This window comes from Trachypithecus francoisi, unplaced genomic scaffold (genome assembly GCF_009764315.1).
Source record: "Trachypithecus francoisi isolate TF-2019V2 unplaced genomic scaffold, Tfra_2.0 Contig01440, whole genome shotgun sequence".
Lineage (NCBI taxonomy): Eukaryota > Metazoa > Chordata > Mammalia > Primates > Cercopithecidae > Trachypithecus > Trachypithecus francoisi.
The window spans coordinates 22,629,047-22,651,812 of NW_022681431.1; the positions used below are offsets into that span (position 1 = coordinate 22,629,047).

At 38.3% G+C, this 22,766-nt stretch overlaps 1 long non-coding RNA gene across 1 annotated transcript in view; it reads left to right on the forward strand.

Annotated features, from left to right (window-relative positions):
* Positions 1–21,519: 21,519 nt before the first annotated feature.
* LOC117092217 overlaps positions 21,520–22,766 on the forward strand; it is a 43,910-nt gene continuing 42,663 nt past the window's right edge. Inside the window, exon 1 of the long non-coding RNA XR_004440673.1 lies at positions 21,520–21,695. This is a non-coding gene — a long non-coding RNA (uncharacterized LOC117092217). The remainder of the gene's footprint in view (positions 21,696–22,766) is intronic.

Consider the following 22,766-nt stretch of genomic DNA (forward strand, 5'->3'; position numbering starts at 1 on the left):
TGTATTTGGAAGACTTTAAATTATGAAACATAAGAAAACAAGCAATAATAACAAAATCTCTGTAATCCCACACTTAAAATATCTAACTTCAACTCTGCAATCTTATGCTTAATTATTGGGTGATTAGGGAAGATCTCATTATTAATTTACCCATCTTTACAATAAAAAAAAAATCTTAAAATTGCTGTGAGGGTTAAATCAGATGATAAATCTCAAATAACACAAAAGTGGATACATAGTAGGAACTAATTAAATGTTGCTTCACATTTAAATTCACTGACAGCCTAGGCAGGATGCTGTAAATGAATTGCTTTGAAATTGGTGACAATAACTTCAGAAAGAAATTTTCTTAAATGATTGAGAAGCAATCTTATACTTGTTTTATAGCTTGAGTAATAGCATAAGAGAAACAACAGTAAACTAAGTGGTTGATGTGAAAGCCTTCTGAGTTTCCATGAAAACAGACACTAAGACTGAATGTGAAGAGGCATCTTTTGTGATAAATTCCATTATTTAATTTTTTTGAACTTTCAAAGTGATATTGAGTTGTTGTATAGACTTTGTCTCAGGGACCCTTTCATTACTCATGGAAAGTCAACAGCATTTATAGAGTAGAAACTTTAGGCATTGTTGTAGGTACACAGGTTTTTTGTTTGTTGGTTGGTTGGTTTGTTTGTTTGTTTCTAATTCCTTAGGCCCCAGTGAAGGGTACCTGAGGAATTACTAGCAGTGAATACACTTCTCACAAGGCAGAAAAGGGAAAGAGATAAGCAGCTCCTAAAACCCTGCTGCTTACCCAAACCTGTGATTTCTAGATCTGGTTCATCTATTTATCCACTTGATGGGTGGTATTTTATGATAAGGCAAGGATGAGAAAAATATTTTGCCTTTCTATTATCAGATGCTGCAGATTGATGACAATCTCACAAACACAGAAATCAATTGCAATGATAAGCAGGATCATGTTAAGCAAAGATTTGTCCCTTAGGGAAAGAAGCCCCATTAATTTCGGGAGATGTTAAAAACCTTTTAAGACTTGAACAAATTGTAAATAATCTATATTAATTTAGATAAAAGGAAATCTTTGATTTTATATTTGATTTCAAGGAATGACACCTAATTTAGGAGTTTTATTCCATCATAATGTCAGTGTTTAAACTTGGCCTTGAAAAGAAGAAAGCTGGCAATTTTAAAGTCCTGCTGGTATTCCACTTTTTGAAGTTTTAGCATTTTATTTTCTAAGTTCAATTACTTAACATATTAAAAAAAGAAGGGAAGATGAATATCATTATTTTAATTGTTTTATATTTGGATACTATATTTCTTTTAAAAATGAGACTTCGTGGGGAAGGTTGGGATGGGGTGAGGGATAAGAAACTACATATTGGCTATAGTGTCCACTCCTCTAGTGACAGGTACACCAAAATCTCAGAAATCACCACTAAAAAACTTACCCATGTAACCAAACACCACTTGTACCCCAAAAGCTGTTGAAATAAAAATTAGAAGTTAAAAAAAAAAATTCAACCAAAGGACTTATGTGCAGACAATGAATCTAAGAAAACGTAAAAGTGAAGAAAAAAGAACCAAAAGAGAAGAGTTCACATCACTGAATAGATATCGCCAGGTATGTGATTGGGTCACAGTTATAATAATTCTGGAAGAGTGGACATTTTGTGAACTTAAAGGGCTTGAAGAATGTCCAATGAGGAAATCATTTCACTCAATTACATTAAAAAAAAAAATAACCATAGTCAGTAAATGTTTCTATAGACATAAGACAGCACAAGACCAGCCTGGCCAACATGGTGAAACCCCGACTCTACTAAAAATATAAAATTAGCCGGGCCTGGCGGCACATGCCTGTAATCCCAGCTACTTGGGAGGCCGAGGCAGAGGATCGCTTGAACCTGGGAGGCCGAAGTTGCTGTGAGCCGAGATCACACCACTGCACTCCAGACTGGGTAAAAGAGCGAGACTCCGTCTCAAAAAAAAAAAAAATTATTCTCCTTCGCCTCAAAATAGTCTCATATATGCACGCACTTCCATATACACACATAGATGCTTTATTTATTTATTTATTTATTTATTGAGATAGAGTTTTAGTCTTTTGCCCAGGCTAGAGTGCAATGGCACAATCTCTGCTCACTGCAGCCTCCGCCTCCAGGGTTCAAGCGATTCTCCTGCCTCAGCCTCCCAAGTAGCTGGGATTACAGGTGTCCACCACCACGCCTGGCTAATTTTTTGTATTTTTAGTAGAGATGGGGTTTCGGCATGTTAGCCAAGCTTGTCTCGAACTCCTGTTCTCAGGTGATCCACCCACCTAGGCTTCCCAAAGTGCCGGATTACAGGCGTGAGCCACCATGCCCGGCCCATATATGCATTTTTTGCTCCACAAAAGCCTGCCTTCTCTCCTTCAACAGGGAACTGGCCCTGGGGATGAGTCAGGTAGGATGAGAATCAGAGACAGTGAGGATACAGCACTGCTAATCAACATGACTTTTGCTTGGTTTCCATCTTCAGTATGGCAGCAGACACCAAGTAGGAACCAAGACTAAATATGAGGGGTGTGGACTATTGCTAATCAATTCCATTATCTTCATGTAAAGAAAATAGGCCTGACACCTATAGGCCTAAGTCCCAAATAAACCTTCTCAAAATTTTTATGACTATTTTGACTGCCTAGAAATTATATGTATTTATTTTAGGAAAAGAACTTTGAACTCTTAGAATAAATGCTTTTTAATCATAACCTGAGCTAGCTGTGGAGTGAGTATATAGTTAGGATTGGTTTCCAGGAAACAGAGTAGCAGTTCAACTGCAGCCTAGGCTGCCTGGAGTAGCCAACAAGAAACTACCTGTGTGAATGTTTTCCACTCTATGGCTGTCACAGTGGACTCATGATACTGCTAAGATTGAGCAGCAGCAAACTTTTAGCTTCCCATTTCCAGGTTATGTTCAGGACCAACATGGAAGTGTTGTAACCTCTACCTGTAGCTGTTGGTTAGCATATATTACAGCAATATGCACACAGTACTAACTGAGGCTGCTAGCATTTTGGGCCCTTGTTTCTAAGCCATAAGGACCCCAGTAAAAATATATGAATTTTTGTAGTTTATATTTTTAGTGCATTGCTAATACAAAAAAAAAAAAAAATCCACCTTACAATATGTTCTAAAATTTAAATATATATATTTGCCTTGAAGCATTTCTATGATTAAATGGAAAAGTGTAGATTGGGTATGCATGGTAAAAGGGTAAAGTCTGAAGGTTAGAACAAAGGCCACTTGTCAAATATCAACAAAGCACATTAAATTATTCTGTGGGAAATGAGCTGAGTTTCCAGAATAAGAGAGAGAAAACAGTCCATTAAGTTCTTAATACAAGTCTTTAAATTGGTGTAATTGAATTCTCATTGACTACAAGAATGATATTTCTATCAGCTTGTGCAATAAGACGAGTAAACGAGAAAGCAGTGATGTTTTTCCTTTGGTGTAAGTAACAGTAGATGACATGAGAATTTATAAGCCATTCTTAATCAGCTGAATGAACCTACTTTATGGTCAAATATGGCTGTACAAATACAACTCTGGGCTTTGAGTGGTAAAATTATTGTTCCGATTCAATTGATAATGGGAAAAGCTATTAGTGTGGAACATTAGCCAACTAGTTGAAAATTGCATTGCTTTTCTATAAGATTTTTGCAGTAGAAATCACAATAGTTAAAAGGAAGTGGAATTTTGCAGGGAAGATAGAGCTTTTAAAGAAAACAAAAAGAAGGAAGCAAAGAAAAAGTCAACAAACTATAATTAGATAAATGCCCAAGAGTGAAGACACGTATATTTTCCCCAGATTTTGCTAACTCTGGTTGGGATTCCCTTCTCATCTTTAAAACATTTGAAATTATGCCATGTGATCTCTAAAGTTTCTCCCAGCAGGTCAAAACTACTTAACCCTTATTAATAGATATGAAATAAATTTCACATAAACATTACCATCTCAAATTCCTTAGGGAAAACCTCCACAATATTTTATTGATTCGTCAGTTTGTTTTGTTTTTAGGTTTTTGTTTATCTTATGATTTGTTATTATTTTGTGTGTAAAGAAAGTCATGCATTCTTAATGGTGTATTTAAAGACAAGTTTGAAAAGGAAATCCAAACTGTGAATAGAATAAGGGGAACTGGAGGAACATAAGACACTGAATAAACACTTAGGCTAAAGGTTGTTGCTACTATTATATTAATGTTGAAAGCATCGACAGCATTGTTAAATATCACACATATTGCTTCAAGTTATATAATTAGAATAGCCTCAAAGCAAAAAAAAATTAGTTTAGGATATAGGAAGAAATTTTAAAAAAAGAAAGAAAAAAAGGAGGAGGATAAAGAGAAGAAAAGAAAAGGAAAGAAGAGGCAAAGAAGTGAGCCACTTGCTATAAATTCCAGTGAGCACCATGTGTACCAACAACCATATGAACTGTGTCTCTAGCATTTTGCAGTGAGGAGGCCCTGGACCAAAATCTCTTTTCAGAGCCACCATTAACTCCTATCAGAACTCAGAGAATCGCTTCCTATGTGGTCTCCTCACCATTCCACCTAACTCTCCCCTTCCTTCCTCCATTCTCCAAGAGGAATTTAGAATTTTCCTAAAATAAAAGAATGATCTAGTTGTTATTTTGCTTAAAACCCTTAGCAGGCTTTCCATTGCACTTGAATAAAATCCCAAGATCTCACTCTGTGAGGCCCTGTATGATCTAAATCATGCTTGTTTCTTTAGTCTCATCTTGTTCCATTTTCCCTGGCTCAACAGATTCTAGACACATTGGCCTTAAAGTTTTCAAACACAACCAGACTTTGCCTTAGTCAGGGACACAGTGTTTTGTTGGCCTGCAATGCTCCCACTTACTTCCCCATTTTCTACCAGCATCCTGCCTTTGATCTCTATTTCCACATTACTTTCCCACAAACCTTTCTCCCCACCTCTCCTCTCTGCCCTGTATCCTGCGTGGCATACAAAATTAATTATCCTACTATGCATGTTGATTTTTTCCACATCACTTTTCTCAATTTATACTTATTTGTAGCATTCATTGTTTCATTATTATTTCACTCACTAGCAAATAAACTTTGTATCTATTTCAGCCAGCTATTAATCCTATTAATTCAGAGGAGTGTCTAACACATAGACACTCGGCTTATTTGTTGAATAAAGTAACAGGACCTATTCTCAAGTTACAGGAAAAGTGAAATGTTGAATTGTTCAGATTTTCTTATTAGGTCGGAAACCTCTGATTATGAGAACTCTGCAGAAGAGAAGACTGGGGAATGGATGGTGTGACAGAAAACCTTTGTGTAATAGCAGGGTTGGAGGGGGATTGCCCCATAAGGGATTAACTTGTTGAATTCACAGAATACAGAAAGGCTTTCTCTGATTATGTGCTTATAAAGTAGTAAACATTATGCAATGAATGTGCTTCTGGCTTAGGTAAAAAAAGCAGGTCTCCTTGACGCAAAAATCAAACAAAATAAAAAACTAAGAAGATGGAGGAAAATGTCAAGAAAAAAATGATGCTAAATGAAGAGAGCTTAACTAAGTCAAAGCAAGAAATTGCGGGAGACAGTACTGGGTGAAGAATGAGGAAATAGAAAATGGAATTAGCACATCAGGAACTAAATGTGAGTTGAATTCATATGAATTCATTGAATGGTACATGTCATAATAGTTGGAGTCTTCAAAGAAAGGAAACTCTTCAGAGGAATTCCTTGAAAAGACAGCAGAGTGTAGCAAAAACAAAAAAGCACTAGATTCAGAGGCAGGGCAACTGCCTCTGTTTTTAGATCTGCCTTTGATTTGACATGTAACTTTGGTAGAGTGTGACATCACATGCTTATAGATAAAATGAGAAAATATAAATTAATCTGAGTTTGAGATTCCATTTCTGGCATTTCTAGCTCGAATATCCAGAAAAAAAAAAAAAGTAAGTCAAAACAGATTTCAAGACAAAAGCAAGTTTATTCTGGATAAATATGAAGATCTCAGCCAGTAAACCTCAGGGTGAAATGCAAAGCCCAGACTTGCTCACCTGTGATGCTCTCTCCTTATTGACGTATCACATCACTACTCTGACAAATCAAATGTGTGAAGCCTGATGAAAAGTTTGTGGTGCTAATAAAAATCTGTGTGTTCAAATACATTTCTAACTTTCTAGAGGGCTATATTATTTTTATTATTGCTGTTAAGAATTTCGATGGAGTCTAACTTAGCGGCTGGCTGAGGATGGTTTTTACTACCCATCACAACGATTCTAGGATGCAGCCTGAGGTGGTTATCTATCTTTTACATTTTACTAGGGTACCTTGCTTTGCCAAAATTAATACTGCTATTTTCAAATGAATGGAGGTTGTGCCAGAGGGATGGGATTATTGGACTTTTACAGTGACTTTGAGTTGGTAAGAAGATCACATCTTGAATTTTTACCTTTCTTTCAATTCATCCTGCTTAGCTCACAACCATAACATCCTCTGCCCAGATTATTTTAACAGTCTTCAAACTATTCTTCTAGCCTTTAGTTTGTTCTCCCGCCAAATCTAGCAGGCCACTTTCTATCCCCAGCATATGCTGTTAATGATGTACTTGTATCCCTCTCTTGCTTAAGAATCCTTGAGGATGAAGTTCAAATTCTTTGCATGACATGGACAGACCTTCACAATCAGGCCAGTCTCCTTTCCAGTCACCTCCCAGCAAATCAGATTATTCTTTTCTCTCCCATGTGCCATTTTATATCACTTCACCTTTGCTCATGTGTTTTGTTTATCCTGATTCATGTTTCTGTCTTGTAAACTCTAACTTATCTTTCAAGCTCCAACCCAACCATACCTTCCTCTCTATAACCTTCCCTGATATTATATATCCCATTGCTCCCATACCAGAATGAGTTGTTTTTCTTTCTGTGCTCCCAAAACACTCTATATATACTTCTCTGACGGTTTTTAGCATTTTATGTGTTTTACTATAATTGAAAGTGTATTTCTAGAAGGCATATTATGTTTGAACCCCTGGAATTGTATATGGTGTCATACAAGCAAGCATCCAACAGATGGTGATTGAGTTACTCTGAACTCAACTGAATTAAATTGAACTTAAAAGTAAGACATAGTCATTACTTCTGAGTATAAAAGATTGGGAGACCTTTTAAAGTCTGAAGTATGATGGCAATGTGCCCTTTTGAGTTCATGGAGGAATGGAGTTTATGCCTTTTCTCCAGAGCAGATATTATCTCTTCAGAAGCCAACTTAGTAGCCAAGAGCAGAAGAGCTGCTTCCTCTTCAAAGTGGATGTAATCTGGATCCACCAGAAGAAGTTGGATTGATAAGACGACAAGAAGATCTATGACTAGAGCAAGATGTTTTCTGATAATGTTATTTTTCCCACATACCACTCAGTAAAAGTCCATGGCTTAGAAAATCCTACAGATAAAACTATCTGTGTTGGAATTTTTACAACCTGGAAAAAATAAAGGAAATTAACAAAAATAAAGAGCATACAAACACATAAGTATAGGCAGGTGAGTATGAGAACCAGTGTCTAATTGCCAATTGTGCTTTACTAAGGACTATCTTTCATTGTGAGAATAAATGCTTTCTGATTTCTTCCTGTTGATTTTTCCTAGTATAGAAGAAACGATGACAATAGTTACATGTTTATTCTTTGATTGATATGTCTTTGTTCGTTGATTTCTTTTTTTGTTGTGGTTAATTTGGATTTCTATTTTTAAGGTTCTTACTTGGACAAATTAAAGTTTAGCAGCACTCTAGTAGAACTTAAAAGGGTGTTTGAAATTCAACTGATCCAAAAAAAAGCCAGTCTGGGAGCAAGAAAGTTCCTGAGAACACAAAGTAAAATTGTTGATAGGTACTGGGAGAACCATAGGTTGAGAGGCCAGAGGCCAGAGTTTAAGCCCTGATTCTGTCACTACTTGAATATGTGAATGCCTGAAAACTACTTTGTGTAACTATGGGAACCCAAGCTTCTGCATTTATAAATGAGGTTAGTGTAGCAGGCCATTGGTTTTTGAGATGTGTTATGAAGTTTCTGGGTGGCACATAGTTATTGCTAGAGCCACAGAAGGAGAGAGGTAACCATGAGTGGAGAGAGTGTTTCTCCACTGACCTCTCTTCTTAGTGTCTCATTCATATCTTTTACTTACTGTGTTTCCATAAGATTTCTCTGAAAACAAAAACAAAACAAAAAAAAACTTGTGTTGTTGACATCTTCACATAAATGTCAAATAGATCATCAAGTCCAAATCAGAGATTTGAAGTTTATCCCCAATCGGCTGCATCCATAGCCTACTGTGTCTCTGCTGATGGTAACGCCATGCATCTAATAGCTCAGACATGAAATCTGACCAGTCATTCTGATTCTTCTCTTTTTCCTACAATCCACATCAAATTTTTAAGTATATCATGTTGGCTATATCTTCAAAATCAATTTGGCATCATACCACATCTCACCCCCTCCTTGGAGGCTGCCTCCATTGTCCCTGACATGGATTCTAGGAATACATTCTTCTATCTGCTTTTATCTTTAAGCCCAACAGTCTATTATCCACATAGCAACCAGATACCTACCTGTAAAACTTAAGTCAAATTATGTCATTTATTTGCTCACAGCTCTCCAGTGGTTACCTCACCTAACTCAGAATAAAAGATAAAGTCAATATCATGAGATAAAAAAATTCGAGAGATCTGTGCTGCAGGTGGGCTGGGGCACTGCCCCATTGGCTGCTTCTTCCACTTATCTGTCTTCATCATCCAGTTCCTGCCCCACTTGCCTCCTGGCTGTTCTTTCAGCAAGATGGACTTGCTCCTGCCTTGGGGCCTTTCCATGGCCTTGGATGCTCTCCTATGCTCATGATTAAAATGACTAACTTCCCAACCTCTTTAAAGTCTTTGCTAACATTTTTTGTTGTTGTTTTAAACATTTCATTTTTTCAATGCATCCTGCCTTGGCCACTTTATTTAAAATTCAATCCATCACCTCCTCCAGCTGCTCCTATTCCTCTTATCCTATACCACTTTTTTTTTCTTACCCATCATTCATTTTAATTTCCTACATTTTACTTATTGGCTCTGACTTTTTCTTTTTCTTTTTTTTTTTTTTTTCTGAGATGGAGTCTCGCTCTTTCACTCATGCTGGAGTGCAGTGGCAGGATCTCGGCTCACTGCAAGCTGCCCCTCCCCAGTTCATGCCATTCTCCTGCCTTAGCCTCCTGAGTAGCTGGGACAACAGGCGCCTGCCACCACGCCTGGCTAATTTTTTGTATTTTTAGTAGAAACGGGTTTCACCATATTAGCCAGGATGGTCTCAATCTCCTGACCTCGTGATCCGCCTGCCTCAGCCTCCCAAAGTGCTGGGATTACAGGCGTGAGCCACAGCGCCCAGACAGCTCTTAGTGATTACCCACATATATTTGCTAGAATATAAGCTTCATGATGGAGGGCTTCTCTGCCTACTTTTCTTCATTTTTACATCTTAAATATCTAAAACAATGCTTCCAACTAACTAGGTGCTAAATTCATATTTATGAAATGTTAATAAAATCAAGAAGGAATTTGATAACTTAAAAAAAAGAAAGACTGTGAGGCCATATGATCACCAAGGGTTTTCCTAGTTCCTCTAAAATACTGTTATTCTACCAGTCAATAAATAAAATTGATTCTGTGATCTCCTAGGCATACTATCTTGACTGTGAAGCCTATCAGCTTCTAGGAACATTAATAAGAAAGCAAGTTTTTTCACGTTTTGGTTGGCCAAACTCACACATTGCTCAAATCATCTTGCACACCACTGGTAGTTGATATACTCTCTCAGCTCCCCATGTTCTTGTCAGCATCACTCATAGAGTGATTTTTAAACTCTCCTGGATTTCTCTATTGCTTATGACATCTGTGAGGTTCAGACACTGGGAGATATTATTTAGAATTTACACTGCTACCATACTCAGACCGGCTAGCCAACTAGTGACCAAAGAAGAGAGATGATTCAGCAAACACGATTCTTCATCTGAAAGTGTGTCTCCAGCCTGGGTCTTCTGAAAATAAGTGCAGCTGAGGCTTGAACAAGCTATAATGACTTCAAAGGAAATCAGCTTGTCAGAAGTTTTGGAGATGGGAAGCTCTCTCACTGACCTGATCCAGAAGGGACCTTTCTTCAAGGGAAATACGTTTTCTGCTTACTTTGCACAGGATATTTCTGTTTTACCTCCTTACATTATTAAATCCGTACCTAGGAAACACCTCTAAGTGCTTTCAGTAAAGACAAACGGTTTGCCAAGGATGCTAAGGAAGCAAGTTTAGATATGTGCTCTTCTGTTGCCCCCTCTCATAAATGTATTCTGTACTCATTCCAACAGTTGACTTTCTTATGTGTGTTCTCCTTTTTGTTTTGCTTAAATGAAATATTAGAGATAATTTTCACAATTCCCTTTCTGGGTAAGAAAACGGGTGACATATTAGAAAAAAATAAAAATAAAAGATGGGTAAGACAATGTAGCTTTTGTGGAAAAAAGTAAAAATGAAATTGTTTTTGTTTCTGTTTGCCGTTATCTGTTTTGTCTTTTTTTTCCTTTTAAATTTTTTAAAATGACTTTAAATTTTTGTTGCATTCTCTTTTTCTCAGAATTTTTATCACACTATAGAGGAAAATATTTGGAATTTAAAAAGTGAGCTTAAAGTATCTCAAGCTATTTCTTTAATTCATTGAGTGATTATGTCAGTCAACTTAAACCAGTAGTACATTTCTTATCTTCAAAATATGAGTACTAAGAATGCTGATTAAACAGTTTTGTGTGAAGATGAAACAAGATAGTGTAATGTACTACATTGCAGATATATGCATATATATGTATGTTAAATATATGTAAAATCAATTGCTTGGCAAGGTGATTAATACCGAGGATAAGAATTCTTCTATTTGTTTTTATTGTTATTGTTCCTCAAATCCTCCCCAACTAGCATGAAGTTTCAAGACTTTAGAATTTTTTTTCTTGTTCAACAGCCTATTGCCAATGCCCAGGACAGGGACAGCCCAGTGTAGGGCCCTGATACATGTGAAGAATAAATCAATGAATAAGGGGTCTTTTTAGGAATTTCTACCTCTTTTTATATTGTCTTGTGAGTTTGGTTAGAGATGGCAGTTTTGGGAAAATCAAGAAACTTTTGAGAAGTACATGACAATTAATTTATTACCCCTCTAGGAATTTTCTTCCTCTATCATTTCCCTATTCTTTATCTCTTGATAGATTTCTAAATGTAATTACTCTGCTATCTCCCTAAAAGAAAAATGAAACAGGCTTAGAACTATGTAGAATTGTTTTTCAACACACTAAATTATACTACATTAAGTGGCATCTATGCCAGTTTTGTTTTCTTTTATATTTTAGTTTTCAGGGCCCAAGATGTGAATGACAGAGAGACAAAGGTCAAAGCCAGGCAGTAAAGGGTGTAATTATACCAAATGAAAGACATTTCTTTATGTGGATAGAATGAAAATCTCTGACATTTTTCTTTTTTAACCTTGGGGAAGTGGGAGGATATTCATCAAATACTGAAAAGTACTCCTGTTCTTTAGACAGTAGTAGAGAGAATTCAGTTGGCTCTTTGAAAAAGTAGTGAAATGACAAAAGCTTGAGGTAAATTTCTTGTTAAGACTCAACAGCTGTAGAGTATACATTGTTATCATCAGCGTATGGGACATTCTCCAGGACAGACCATAAATTAGGTCATAAAACAAGTCTTAACAAATTTTAAGACATTGAAATCATATCAAATATCTTTTCTGACCACAATAAATAAAACTGGAAATCAATAACAGAAGGAAAATTAGAAATAGTACAAACATGTGAAAATTAACCAACATGCTCCTGAGCAACAAATGGGTTAATGAAGACTTTTTAAAAATACTTTACTGTTTGGATGAACGGAGGCAAGATGGTACACTTCCGGGTTCTTCATCACCAACTTTTCCTGCACGCACAAAAATGCAGCCGGCGCCCGGGAAGGTGCAGACCAACCGGGCATGCGCCAGGTGACATCAATCGGAAGAGACCAAGATTTACCTGGTCGCACCTGTGGAACACCCCCCCTACGTGCCCGTGCCCCACCTATTGCCCTCCCACTCCTAGAAAAGCCGCTCCCGGCCAGCGGCCCCGGGGACTTCCCAGCCTCCCCACTCCTGTCGGGACTGCAGGAACTCCGTCCCAGAGCTCCATGGGCGACTCTGTTGGCCTCCTTTGCCGGAGGCTGACAGACCTCTCCCCCTACACCTTAGGTGACCAAAAATAAATTTGCAGTTTTGCTCCTACCCTTGCCTACTCGCTGGTTCTTTTGTGCCCGCTCTGGTGGTCTTTAGAAAAAACAAATCATTTACAATACTTGAGATAAACGAAAATGGAAACACAGCATACCAAATCCTATGGGATACAGAAAAAGCAGTCATAAGAGGGAAGTTTATAGCAATAACTGCCCACATCAAAAAAAAAACAAAAAACAAAAACAAAACAGAAAGATCTCAAATAAGCAACCTAATGTTATACCTCAAGGAGTTAATAAACAGGAATGAACTAAACTTAAAATTATTTGGAGAAAAAATAACAAAGATCAGAACAAAAATAAACAAAATAGGTATTTAGAAAAATACAAAAACAGGTCAGGCGGGATAGCTCACACCTGTAATCCCAGCACTTTGGGAGGCGGGTCATGAGGTCAGGAGATCGAGACCACCCTGGCTAACACGGTGAAACCCCGTCTCTACTAAAAACACAAAAAATTAGCCGGGCGTGGTGGCAGGCACCTGTAGTCCCAGCTACTCACGAGGCTGAGGCAGGAGAATGGTTTGAACCCGGGAGGTGGAGCTTGCAGTAAGCTGAGGTCACACCACTGCACTCCAGGGTGGGCGACAGAGCGAGATTCCGTCAAAAAAAAAAAAAAAAAAAAGAAAGAAAGAAAGAAAGAAAGAAAAGAAAAGAAAATACAAAAACAACAAAACAAAGAGTTGATTTATTGAAAAGATAAACAGAATTGACACATCTTTAGCTAGACTATAGACATAAGACAGCACGAGACCAGCCTGGCCAACATGGTGAAACCCCATCTCTACTAAAAATACAAAATTAAACAGGCATGATGGCACGTGCCTGTGAATCCCAGCTACTTCCGAGGCTGAGGCAGGAGAATCGCTTGAACCCCGGAGGTGGAGGTTGCAGTGAGCCGAGATCATGCAACTGCACTCCAGCCTGGGCGACAGAGCGAGACTCCATCTAAAAAAAAAAAGAAAAAAAGAAAAATACAAAAACAACAAAACAAAGAGTTGGTTTATTGAAAAGATAAACAAAATTGATACATCTTTAGCTAGACTAAGAAGAAAAAAGAAGGAAAACATTCAAATAAATAAAATGTGAGATGAAAAAAGAGACAATGCAACCCATAATGCAGAAATTCAAAGGATCATCAGAGACTATTATGAGACTGTTAGCAACAACTATATGCTAACAAACTGGAAAATCTAGAGAAAATGGATAAATTCCTGGATACATACAATCTACCAAGATTGAACCATGAAGAATGGACACCCTGAACAGACGAATAATAAGTAATGAGACTGAAATAATAAAAACTCTCCCAATCAACAAAGCCCAGCACCTGATGGCTTCACTGCTGAATTCTCCAGTTAAAGAACTAACACCAGGCCGGGCGCGGTGGCTCAAGCCTGTAATCTCAGCACTTTGGGAGGCCGAGACGGGTGGATCGCGAGGTCAGGAAATCGAGACCATCCTGGCTAACACGGCGAAACCCCGTCTCTACTAAAAAAATAGAAAAAACTAGCCGGGCGAGTTGGCGGGCGCCTGTAGTCCCAGCTACTCGGGAGGCTGAGGCAGGAGAATCGCTTGAACCCCGGAGGTGGAGGTTGCAGTGAGCCGAGATCATGCAACTGCACTCCAGCCTGGGAGACTGCGAGATCCGTCTCAAAAAAAAAAAAAAAAAAAAAAAAAAAAAGAACTAACACCAATTGCTCTCAAACTCCGAAAAAAGTTAAGAAGAAGGAATATGTCCAAACTATTCTTTGAGTTGAGAATTAACCTGATTCCAAAACCCGACAAGAACACAAAGGAAAATGAAAATTCCAGGCCAGTATCTCTGATGATCACAGATGCAAAAACTATCAACAAAATACTAGCACACTGAATTCATCAATAAATTAAAAAATAATTCATCATGATCAATTATAATTCATCTCAGAGATAAAAGGATGATTCAACATACACAAATCAATAAACATGTTACATCACATTGACAGAATCAAAAACAATAACCATATGGTAATTTCAACAGAAAAAAAAGCATTTGACAAAACATACTATCTCTTCACGATAAAAACTCTCAAAAAATTAGGTATAGAAAAAACATACCTCAAAATAATAAAGGCCATATATGGCATACTAAAGGAAGAAAAGCTTTTCTTTAAGATCTGGACCAAGACACGGACATTCACTTTCACCACCCCATTTAATATAGTATTAGAAATTCTAGCCAGAGCAATAAGCAAATAGGGAAAAGAAGAGATAAAGGGCATCCAAATTGGAAATGAGGAAATCAAACTGACCTTGTCTGCAGATTACATCCTAATATACATGCTATAGATATGTAATTATGTATTATATCTTAATATGTAGTATACGTGTGAATATATAATTATATATCCATATATAATATAACATATATTCATATATATATATCTCAAAGAGTTTACCAAAAAGCTTCTAGAACTAATAAATTCAATTAAGTTATAGGATACAAAAGCAATAAAAAAAATCAGTAGTTTTTAAATACACTAATAGTGAACTACCTGAAAAAGAAACAAGAATGCAATCCTATTTACAATAGCTACAAAATAAATATGTAGGAATAAATATAACCATGGAGATGAATGATCTTTACATGAAGATTATAAAACACTGATGAAACAAAGACACAAATATATGGAAAGTTATCCTATGTTCATGGATTGAAAGAATAAATATCACTAAAATGTTCATACTATGCAAAGTGATCTACAGATTCAACACAGTTCCTATCAGAATACAAATTACGTTCTTAGCAGAAACAGAAAAGTCTTATAATTTGTATGGAATCATAAAAGATCCTAAATAGCCAAAGCAATCTGAAGCCAAAGGACAAAGATGGAGGCATCACACTACCTGATATGAAAACATACAACAAATCCATAATAACAAAAACAGCATGGTATTGGCGGAAAAACAGACACAGACTAATGGAACAGTCTAGAAAGCACAGAAACAAATCCACACATCTACAGTCAACTGATTTTCAACAAAGTTTGCAGGAATATGCATTGAAGAAAGGACAGTCTCTTGAATAAATAGCTCTGGGGAAACCAGAAATCCATATCCAGAACAATTAAACTAGACTCCTATCTTTCACCATATATAACAATCAACTCAAAATAGATTAAAGACTTAAGTGTAAGACCTTAAACTATGAAACCACTAAAAAATAGGGAAAATGCTTAATGACATTGGTCTCGGCAAAGATTTTTTGAATAGGACCTCAAAAGCACATGCAACAAAAGCAAAAATAGACAAACGTAATCACATCAAGCTAAAAAATTTCTGCACAGCAAAGAAAACAACAGAGTAAAGAAACAGAATGAGAGAAAACATTTACAAGCAATGCAACTGACAAGGGGTTAATATCCAGAATATAAAAGAACTCAAACAACTCAACAGGGGATACACCAAATAATCCCATTAAAATGTGTACAGTGGACATAGAATAAGTGTCTCAAAATAAGGCATACAGATGGCCAACAGATACACAAAACTGCGCTCAACACCACTAATCATCAGGGAAGAGCAAATCAAAACACAGTAAGATATCACCTTACCCCAATTAGAATGGCTGTAATCAAAAAATCAAAAATGAATGTTGGCAGGAATGTGGAGAAAGAGGAACTCTTATATACTGTTGGTGGGAATGTAAAGTAGTACAGTCATTATAGAAAACAGTATTAAATTTCCTCAGAAAATTAAAAATGGAACTACCATATGATCCAGCAATTCCACTACTGGGTATATATCCAAAGCGGAGGGAAAATCTGTTCATCAAAGAGATATCTGCACTCCTGTGTTTACTGTAGCACTATTAACAACCAAGAGATGTAATCAACTTAAGTATTCATCAAAGAATGGATGGATAAAGTAAATGTTATATAGATAGATAGATAGATAGATAGATAGATAGATAGATAGATAGATACCTAGTTGGTGTCAGATAATTGGAAAACAGGCTGTTGAAGTCGGAAAAGTTATCACATATTTGGTATGAGGGAGCAACAACAACATATATATGTGATATATATATATGTGTGTGAGATATATATATATATTTTCACAATGGAATACTACTCAGCTACAAAACAAAAAGAATGAAATTCTGTCATTTGTGGCAACATGGATGAACCTGTAAAATGTAACATTAAGCAAAATAAGCTAGGCACCGAAAGACAAACACCACATGACCTCACTTATATGTAGACTCTAAAACAAAATAAAATGTTCTTATAGAAGTAGAGAGTAGAACAAGTGATTTACCTGAGGCAGGAAATGGGGATCCCTAGATAGCTTTGAGGTTGGGAATAGTTGCCAGAGAGACCAAGCATTTATGAGTAGGTTGGAAGTTTTAGATCCACCTTGGATTTAAAACCCCATCTCCACAAAAACTACAAAAATTAGCTAGGAGTGCTGGCACACGTCTGTAGTCCCAGATACTAGGGAGGCTAAGATGGGTGGATCACTTGAGCCCAGGCCGTTGAGGCTATAATCACGCACGTACACTCCAGCCCCGGCAGCAGAGTGGTCCCTTGTCTCAAAAGAAAAAACAAAAACAAAAACAAAAAAACTGTGTAATCGCGTCCAGAGAGCTGGATTTGTTAACACACTGAGGTGTTGAAACTGTAGCACATCCAGGCCGGGCACAGTGGCTCATGCCTGTAATCTCAGCACTTTGGGAGGCCAATGCAGGCGGATCACAAGGTCAGGAGATCAAGACGATCCTGGTTAACACAGTGAAACTCTGTCTCTACTAAAAATACAAAAAAATTAAGCAGTCATGGTGGCGGGCGCCTGTAGTCCCAGCTACTCGGAGGCTGAGGCAGGAGAATGGCGTGAACCCGGGAGGCGGAGCTAGCAGTGAGCCGAGGTCGTGCCACTGCAGTCCACACTGGGAGACAGAGCGAGACTCTGTCTCAAACAAACAAACAAGCAAAAAACAACTGTAGCACATCCAGATAGGGCATGGAAGCTATGTGGCCTCCATAATAAACCAGTAATGGCAAGTACAGCACTTTGCTATGTTCTGTGACTTGTTCTGGGAATTAACAAACCTGAGAGGGGTCATGGGAGCTCAATTTGTAGTCTGCTGGGTAGAAATATAGGTGTCCTGCACACCTAATTTGCAGATAATGCCTGAGGTAGGAAAGTCTTCTGGGGTTCTGCCCTTAAGTTGTGGGGTTTAGGCTAACTCCAAATAGTTTCAGAATTGAATTGAATTGAATTGTTACCTAGCTGGTAACAGAAGTTTTTCAGAAAACTGGAAAACTTGTTGTTGAAGTTGGAAAAGATATCACATATTTGATATGAGGGAGCAACAACAGCAACTCTCTTCTACCTACTTCATGGACCTGGGCAAACCAAACAACTGTCTAAACTTCAGTTTCCTCAATTTTGAAATCTGCATAGTACTTGCAAAGTTGCTACAAAACACATAATATATGTATATATAGTTGAGAGGCTGAGGTAGGAGGATCACTTGAGCCTGGAAGGAGGAGGCTGCAGTGACCCACTGAACTTCAGCCTGCAGCCTGGGTGACAGAGCCAGACCTTGTCTTATTTATTTATTTATTTATTTTTTATTTTTTTGAGACAGAGTCTCCCTCTGTCACCCAGGCGGGAGTGCAGTGGCGTGAACTCAGCTCACTGCAAGCTCCGCCTCCTGGGTTCATACCATTCTCCTGCCTCAGCCTCCCTAGTAGCTGGAACTACAGGGGCCCACCACCACATCTGGATAATATTTTGTATTTTTAGTAGAGACGGGATTTAACCGTGTTAACCAGGATGGTCTCACTCTCCTGACCTCATGATCCGCCAGCCTTGGCCTCCCAAAGGGCTGGGATTACAGGTGTGAGCCACCGTGCCTGGCCCAGACCTTGTCTTAAGAAAAAAAAAAAAGGGATGAAAACTCACAGGCTTAGCATATAGGAAAAAAGGAAAGGAATGAGGTAATTCTTTTCACCTCAGGACTGCTTTGAACAACAGTAGGTAGATGCATTTCACATAAAATGATAGCTCCATGGCCAAGTTTGAACACCAAACAAGTCCTTCCTTCAAAATTAAAATGACATGACCCTACCTTTTGGTTTCAGGTGAGAAGCAGCAGAAACATTCTTTAGGATATGTTAGTCTATCAGGATGTGATAGTCTAGACCATCTATCTCTTTCTTTGGGTTCTCTAAAAGGGATAGCTTTGAGAAGTGAAAACCTTCACCCCAATTCATACTCCACCAGGAAAGAGAGGAAGAATAGTCCCAGAAATATCTCAAACCATGATTCTCAAGGGGAATTTTCAGTCCTTCTCCCAGGTCTCACCCTAGTCTTCAGCTATTCTGAAATATACTGTACATTCTAATGAAACCCTGGATTTCAGAATCAAACGTGAGCTTGGGTGTACCCTCTATATTCAGGAAATAAACTGTGTTAAATGGCTCCATGCTCCTAACAGATTCAAGGCAGCCACAATGAGGTCTCCCTGCTTGAGAACCAGTGACTTGGGAGATCACAGTCTCCTTGCTTGAGAACCAGTGACTTGGGAGATCATAACTCCTCATGCATGTGGGTGGGCAAAGAGGCTGTTGAGACAATTAGGCTATTTATCACCAGTGACCAAGCTACCCATGGTCCTCCCTTTTCTATGTCTAGATGGACACACTAGAGCCATACTCAGAGGGTTCTACATGATCTGCCTCCCATCTGACCTGCCATTTTGCCTTTCACATCTTGAGTCATGTTCCCATTGTGAAGGCAAAATGACTGAAATTCTGGACAGATTTGGAATCTAAGAAAGGATATGACTTATGCCCTTGTCCCCTGACCGCACCTTGGGTTGTAGCAATCTCCGTAAAGTCCCTTAGTCCCAGCAGATTGTGGTATGTCATGCAAAAACAAAGTGGCATTTATTTAGTTGGTGAATGAGGTTTTATACCCATTTTAGAGGTATTTCGTTCTATAAAAATTTTGCCTTTCATAAACTGTGTCTATTAGGCTTTATCCTGAGGTAGCCACAAAATAGTGAGGAAAGCACGGACATGGGCTTTGGCATCTGCCACACCTAGATTTAAATTATAGCTCTCTAACTTACTGTCTATGTGAGCTTAGTAAATGGACTGAATATCCCTGGGCCTGTTTTCCATGCAGAAAGGTGGGGAAATAACACCTGGATATCATGGAATTTGTTGGAGGTTACCCTGAGATGAGGTAAATGGAAACCCATAGCTCTATATGTCCTATGTGATCTATTGTGCTTTTGAAACCATTAGCACAGGTGAGGACAGGCTCAGCCCAGGAATGAGTGGGCCCTGACAATAACTAGGTCCCAGCATCAGATGATCTCCCATTCTAAATGAGACTGTATTAGGCCACTCTTGCATTGCTATAAAGAACTATTTGAGATTGGGTAATTTATAAAGAGGTTTAACTGGCTCACAGTTCTGCAGGCTTTATGGGAAGCATGGTGTTGGCATCTGCTTGGCTTCTGATGAAGCCCCAGGGAGATTTTACTCATGGCTGAAGGTGAAGCAGGGCAAGCACATCACATAGCAAAAGCAGAAACAAGAGAGAGTGAGGGGGCGGGGGTGCCATACACTTTTAACAACCAGATATGAAGAGAACTCACTCACTACCATAAGTGCATTGCCAAGGCATGAGGGATCCACCTCTGTGACTCTAACAGCTCCCACCAGGCCCCACCTCCAACACTGGAGATTACATTTCGGCATGAGATTTGGGTGAGTATGAACGTCCAAACTATATCAGGACTCTCCAAGTTCCTTTTACATCCAGAGTCAGGAGGATCAGGATCTCCTGAAAGAATGACAGAATGACTGGTCATCAGAGCTGTGTGGTGCTCTTCAGAGCGCTCCAGCTCTTCCTCAGGCCTGGTTAGTTCAGCTTCCATGGGGACAGCTTTCTAATCAAACTTATATCCCCATCAATTCTTTTACTAAATCACAGCAGCTTAAGTATCCTATTATCTTAATTCCTTTGCCTCTGAAAAAATGACTAATTAACTGAATGAGTAACTCATTTAATAAAATTTAGGCATTAAATAATTTCCTTGGTTCACCATCTTAAAATTACTTACCATGTGACAGTTACTGCACTGGCCTACAAGGATGCAAACATGCATAGAACAAAGCCCTCAACCTCAAGGACCTCAAAATATAATATAAAGACAAATACATACACAATCAATTAGAAGAACATGTGAAGGGTACAGTAAGAGAAGCGTTTTCAGGATGCAATGGGCTTGGCATAAATGTTAGGGAGCAGAGAAAAGATAAAACTACTAATTATTGACCACCTATGTGATTTTCATACCACCTTTAACAACAAAGATTATTGAATCCATTTCAGAGATAAAGACCCTGAGAGTTAAGGAGCTGGTGACATTTTTAAATTCAGTTGTCTAGCCAAACGCAAGGCTAAGAAAAGCCCCCGTGTCAGTCAAAATTCACTGCTTCAAGATCACTTAGTGCCTGCTTGGCAGAAAGCAGCTCAGAACCTTACATCTGAACTCAACTAAACCTCATGCATTTCCTCTGCAGTGCCTTCTACATCTGCCACCAGATAATTTCTGAAAAGTCCATGAACATCCATAGGAAGGGGCATTACATTTTTTTCAAGCACTCCATTATGAGCATCAGTATTATATCATATTTATGCCTTCTCTTGCCAAGTATATTAAATTTGACACATTTACTATACATTTGTATTCCTTCTCTAGATCTGATTGAAACAGAGGGATTTTCTCTAATTAGTTTAGGTATTAGAATTTATGTACCATTCTGGAACTACCCACAGACCTATTGGTGTTACAGGTAGAGTATAAATGCTAGTCGTTATCATGACAAAACACCAAGAAACACTTAGGCAATGTAAAGTTATAATTTGAAGAGTTTATAGAATAATTGAAAATAATTTGAATCATGAAAGATTCCACTATTAGCAGCTTCTGGGATGGTCTCAGCAACACATAATGCTTTGTATATTTCTCCCCTAGCTGTCCTTCTACATGACTCTATTTTAACAGGCAAAAGCAATTAAAAGTCAGTATTTTGGAACTTAGTTCATCTTCTTTGCCATTCCTCCTTCTTGTCTTCACCCTACATCCAATATGTCATTAGTACACACCACTCAATGCCGTGGCCTTGAGCAAGTCTCAGCAGAGCTGAAGAGAGAGAAAGAATTTCTAGGAAGGAGGGCCACCTACCAATAGAGTGTGAAGGACTTTGCACCAGGATGCAAGGATCCCAGAGACTGCTCGTGCTTTCTGGCCTTTGAAGGTGTATATAGTAGCAACTTAGCCACAAATACAAGTGTGTATTCTCTAATAAGAGCCATTATCATCAAAGAAGTAGAAAGCTGGCCCTTGGTTAAAGGAAGGGGCTTTATAAGATGCTAAAACAAACTGCTTTCAGCTCTTTATAAATGCTGAAAGCCTCGGCAGGGCCAGATGGAAAGAAATTACTCTTGTGGCTATATCAGGGCTTTTTCTCATGTTTATGGAGTAATATGTTGCACATGCAAACAGAAATAGGCTTCTACAGCAGGAACCCTGTAACACTGACATGGGTGTTGGAGAAGAGAAATTTTTTTTTTTTTTTTTTTTTTGAGGCAGAGTCTCGCTCTGTAGCCCAGGCTGGAGTGCAATGGCGCAATCTGGGATCACTGCAAGCTCTGCCTCCCGAGTAGCTGGAACTACAGGTGCCCACCACTACGCCCAGCTAATTTTTTGTATTTTTAGTAGAGATGGGATTTCACCGTGTTAGCCAGGGTGGTCTTGATCTCCTGACCTTGTGATCCGCCCGCCTTGGCCTCCCAAAGTGCTGGGATTACAGGTGTGAGCCAGCACGCCTGGCCGGAGGAGAGATATTTTACTTGGTTTAACTTACCTGAGCACCAGAATCTTGGCTATAATAGGTATGTTCTAACAAACCAAACTAGCTACATATTTAATTTCTGGACAGGGTGATCTTGTTTTCACATTTTTCTCAAGTGATGTCAAGTATACAAATCTTAAATGCACAGCTTGGTTCATTTTTCCGTATGTGTACACCTGTGTATCTGCCACCTTCTTAAAAATACATATTTTCTTAAGCCCCAATGTGTCTCTAGCTCCTCTTTCTGGAGGGATTCTTTACTGTATGATTGATTGCATAAAGTTGATCTTATTTTTGAATAATAAATAATAATCTCTCATTCAAAAATGATATCTAGAAAGAAAAATACAAAGTAAAGATAATCCTGATCTTTTAAAAATTTTATTTGTTTTAAGTCACCCTACAGATCCTTGTTACCAGGAAACCCATAGCCACTCAATCAGGGTTACAAAGGGAAACATAGTAGGAATTCTC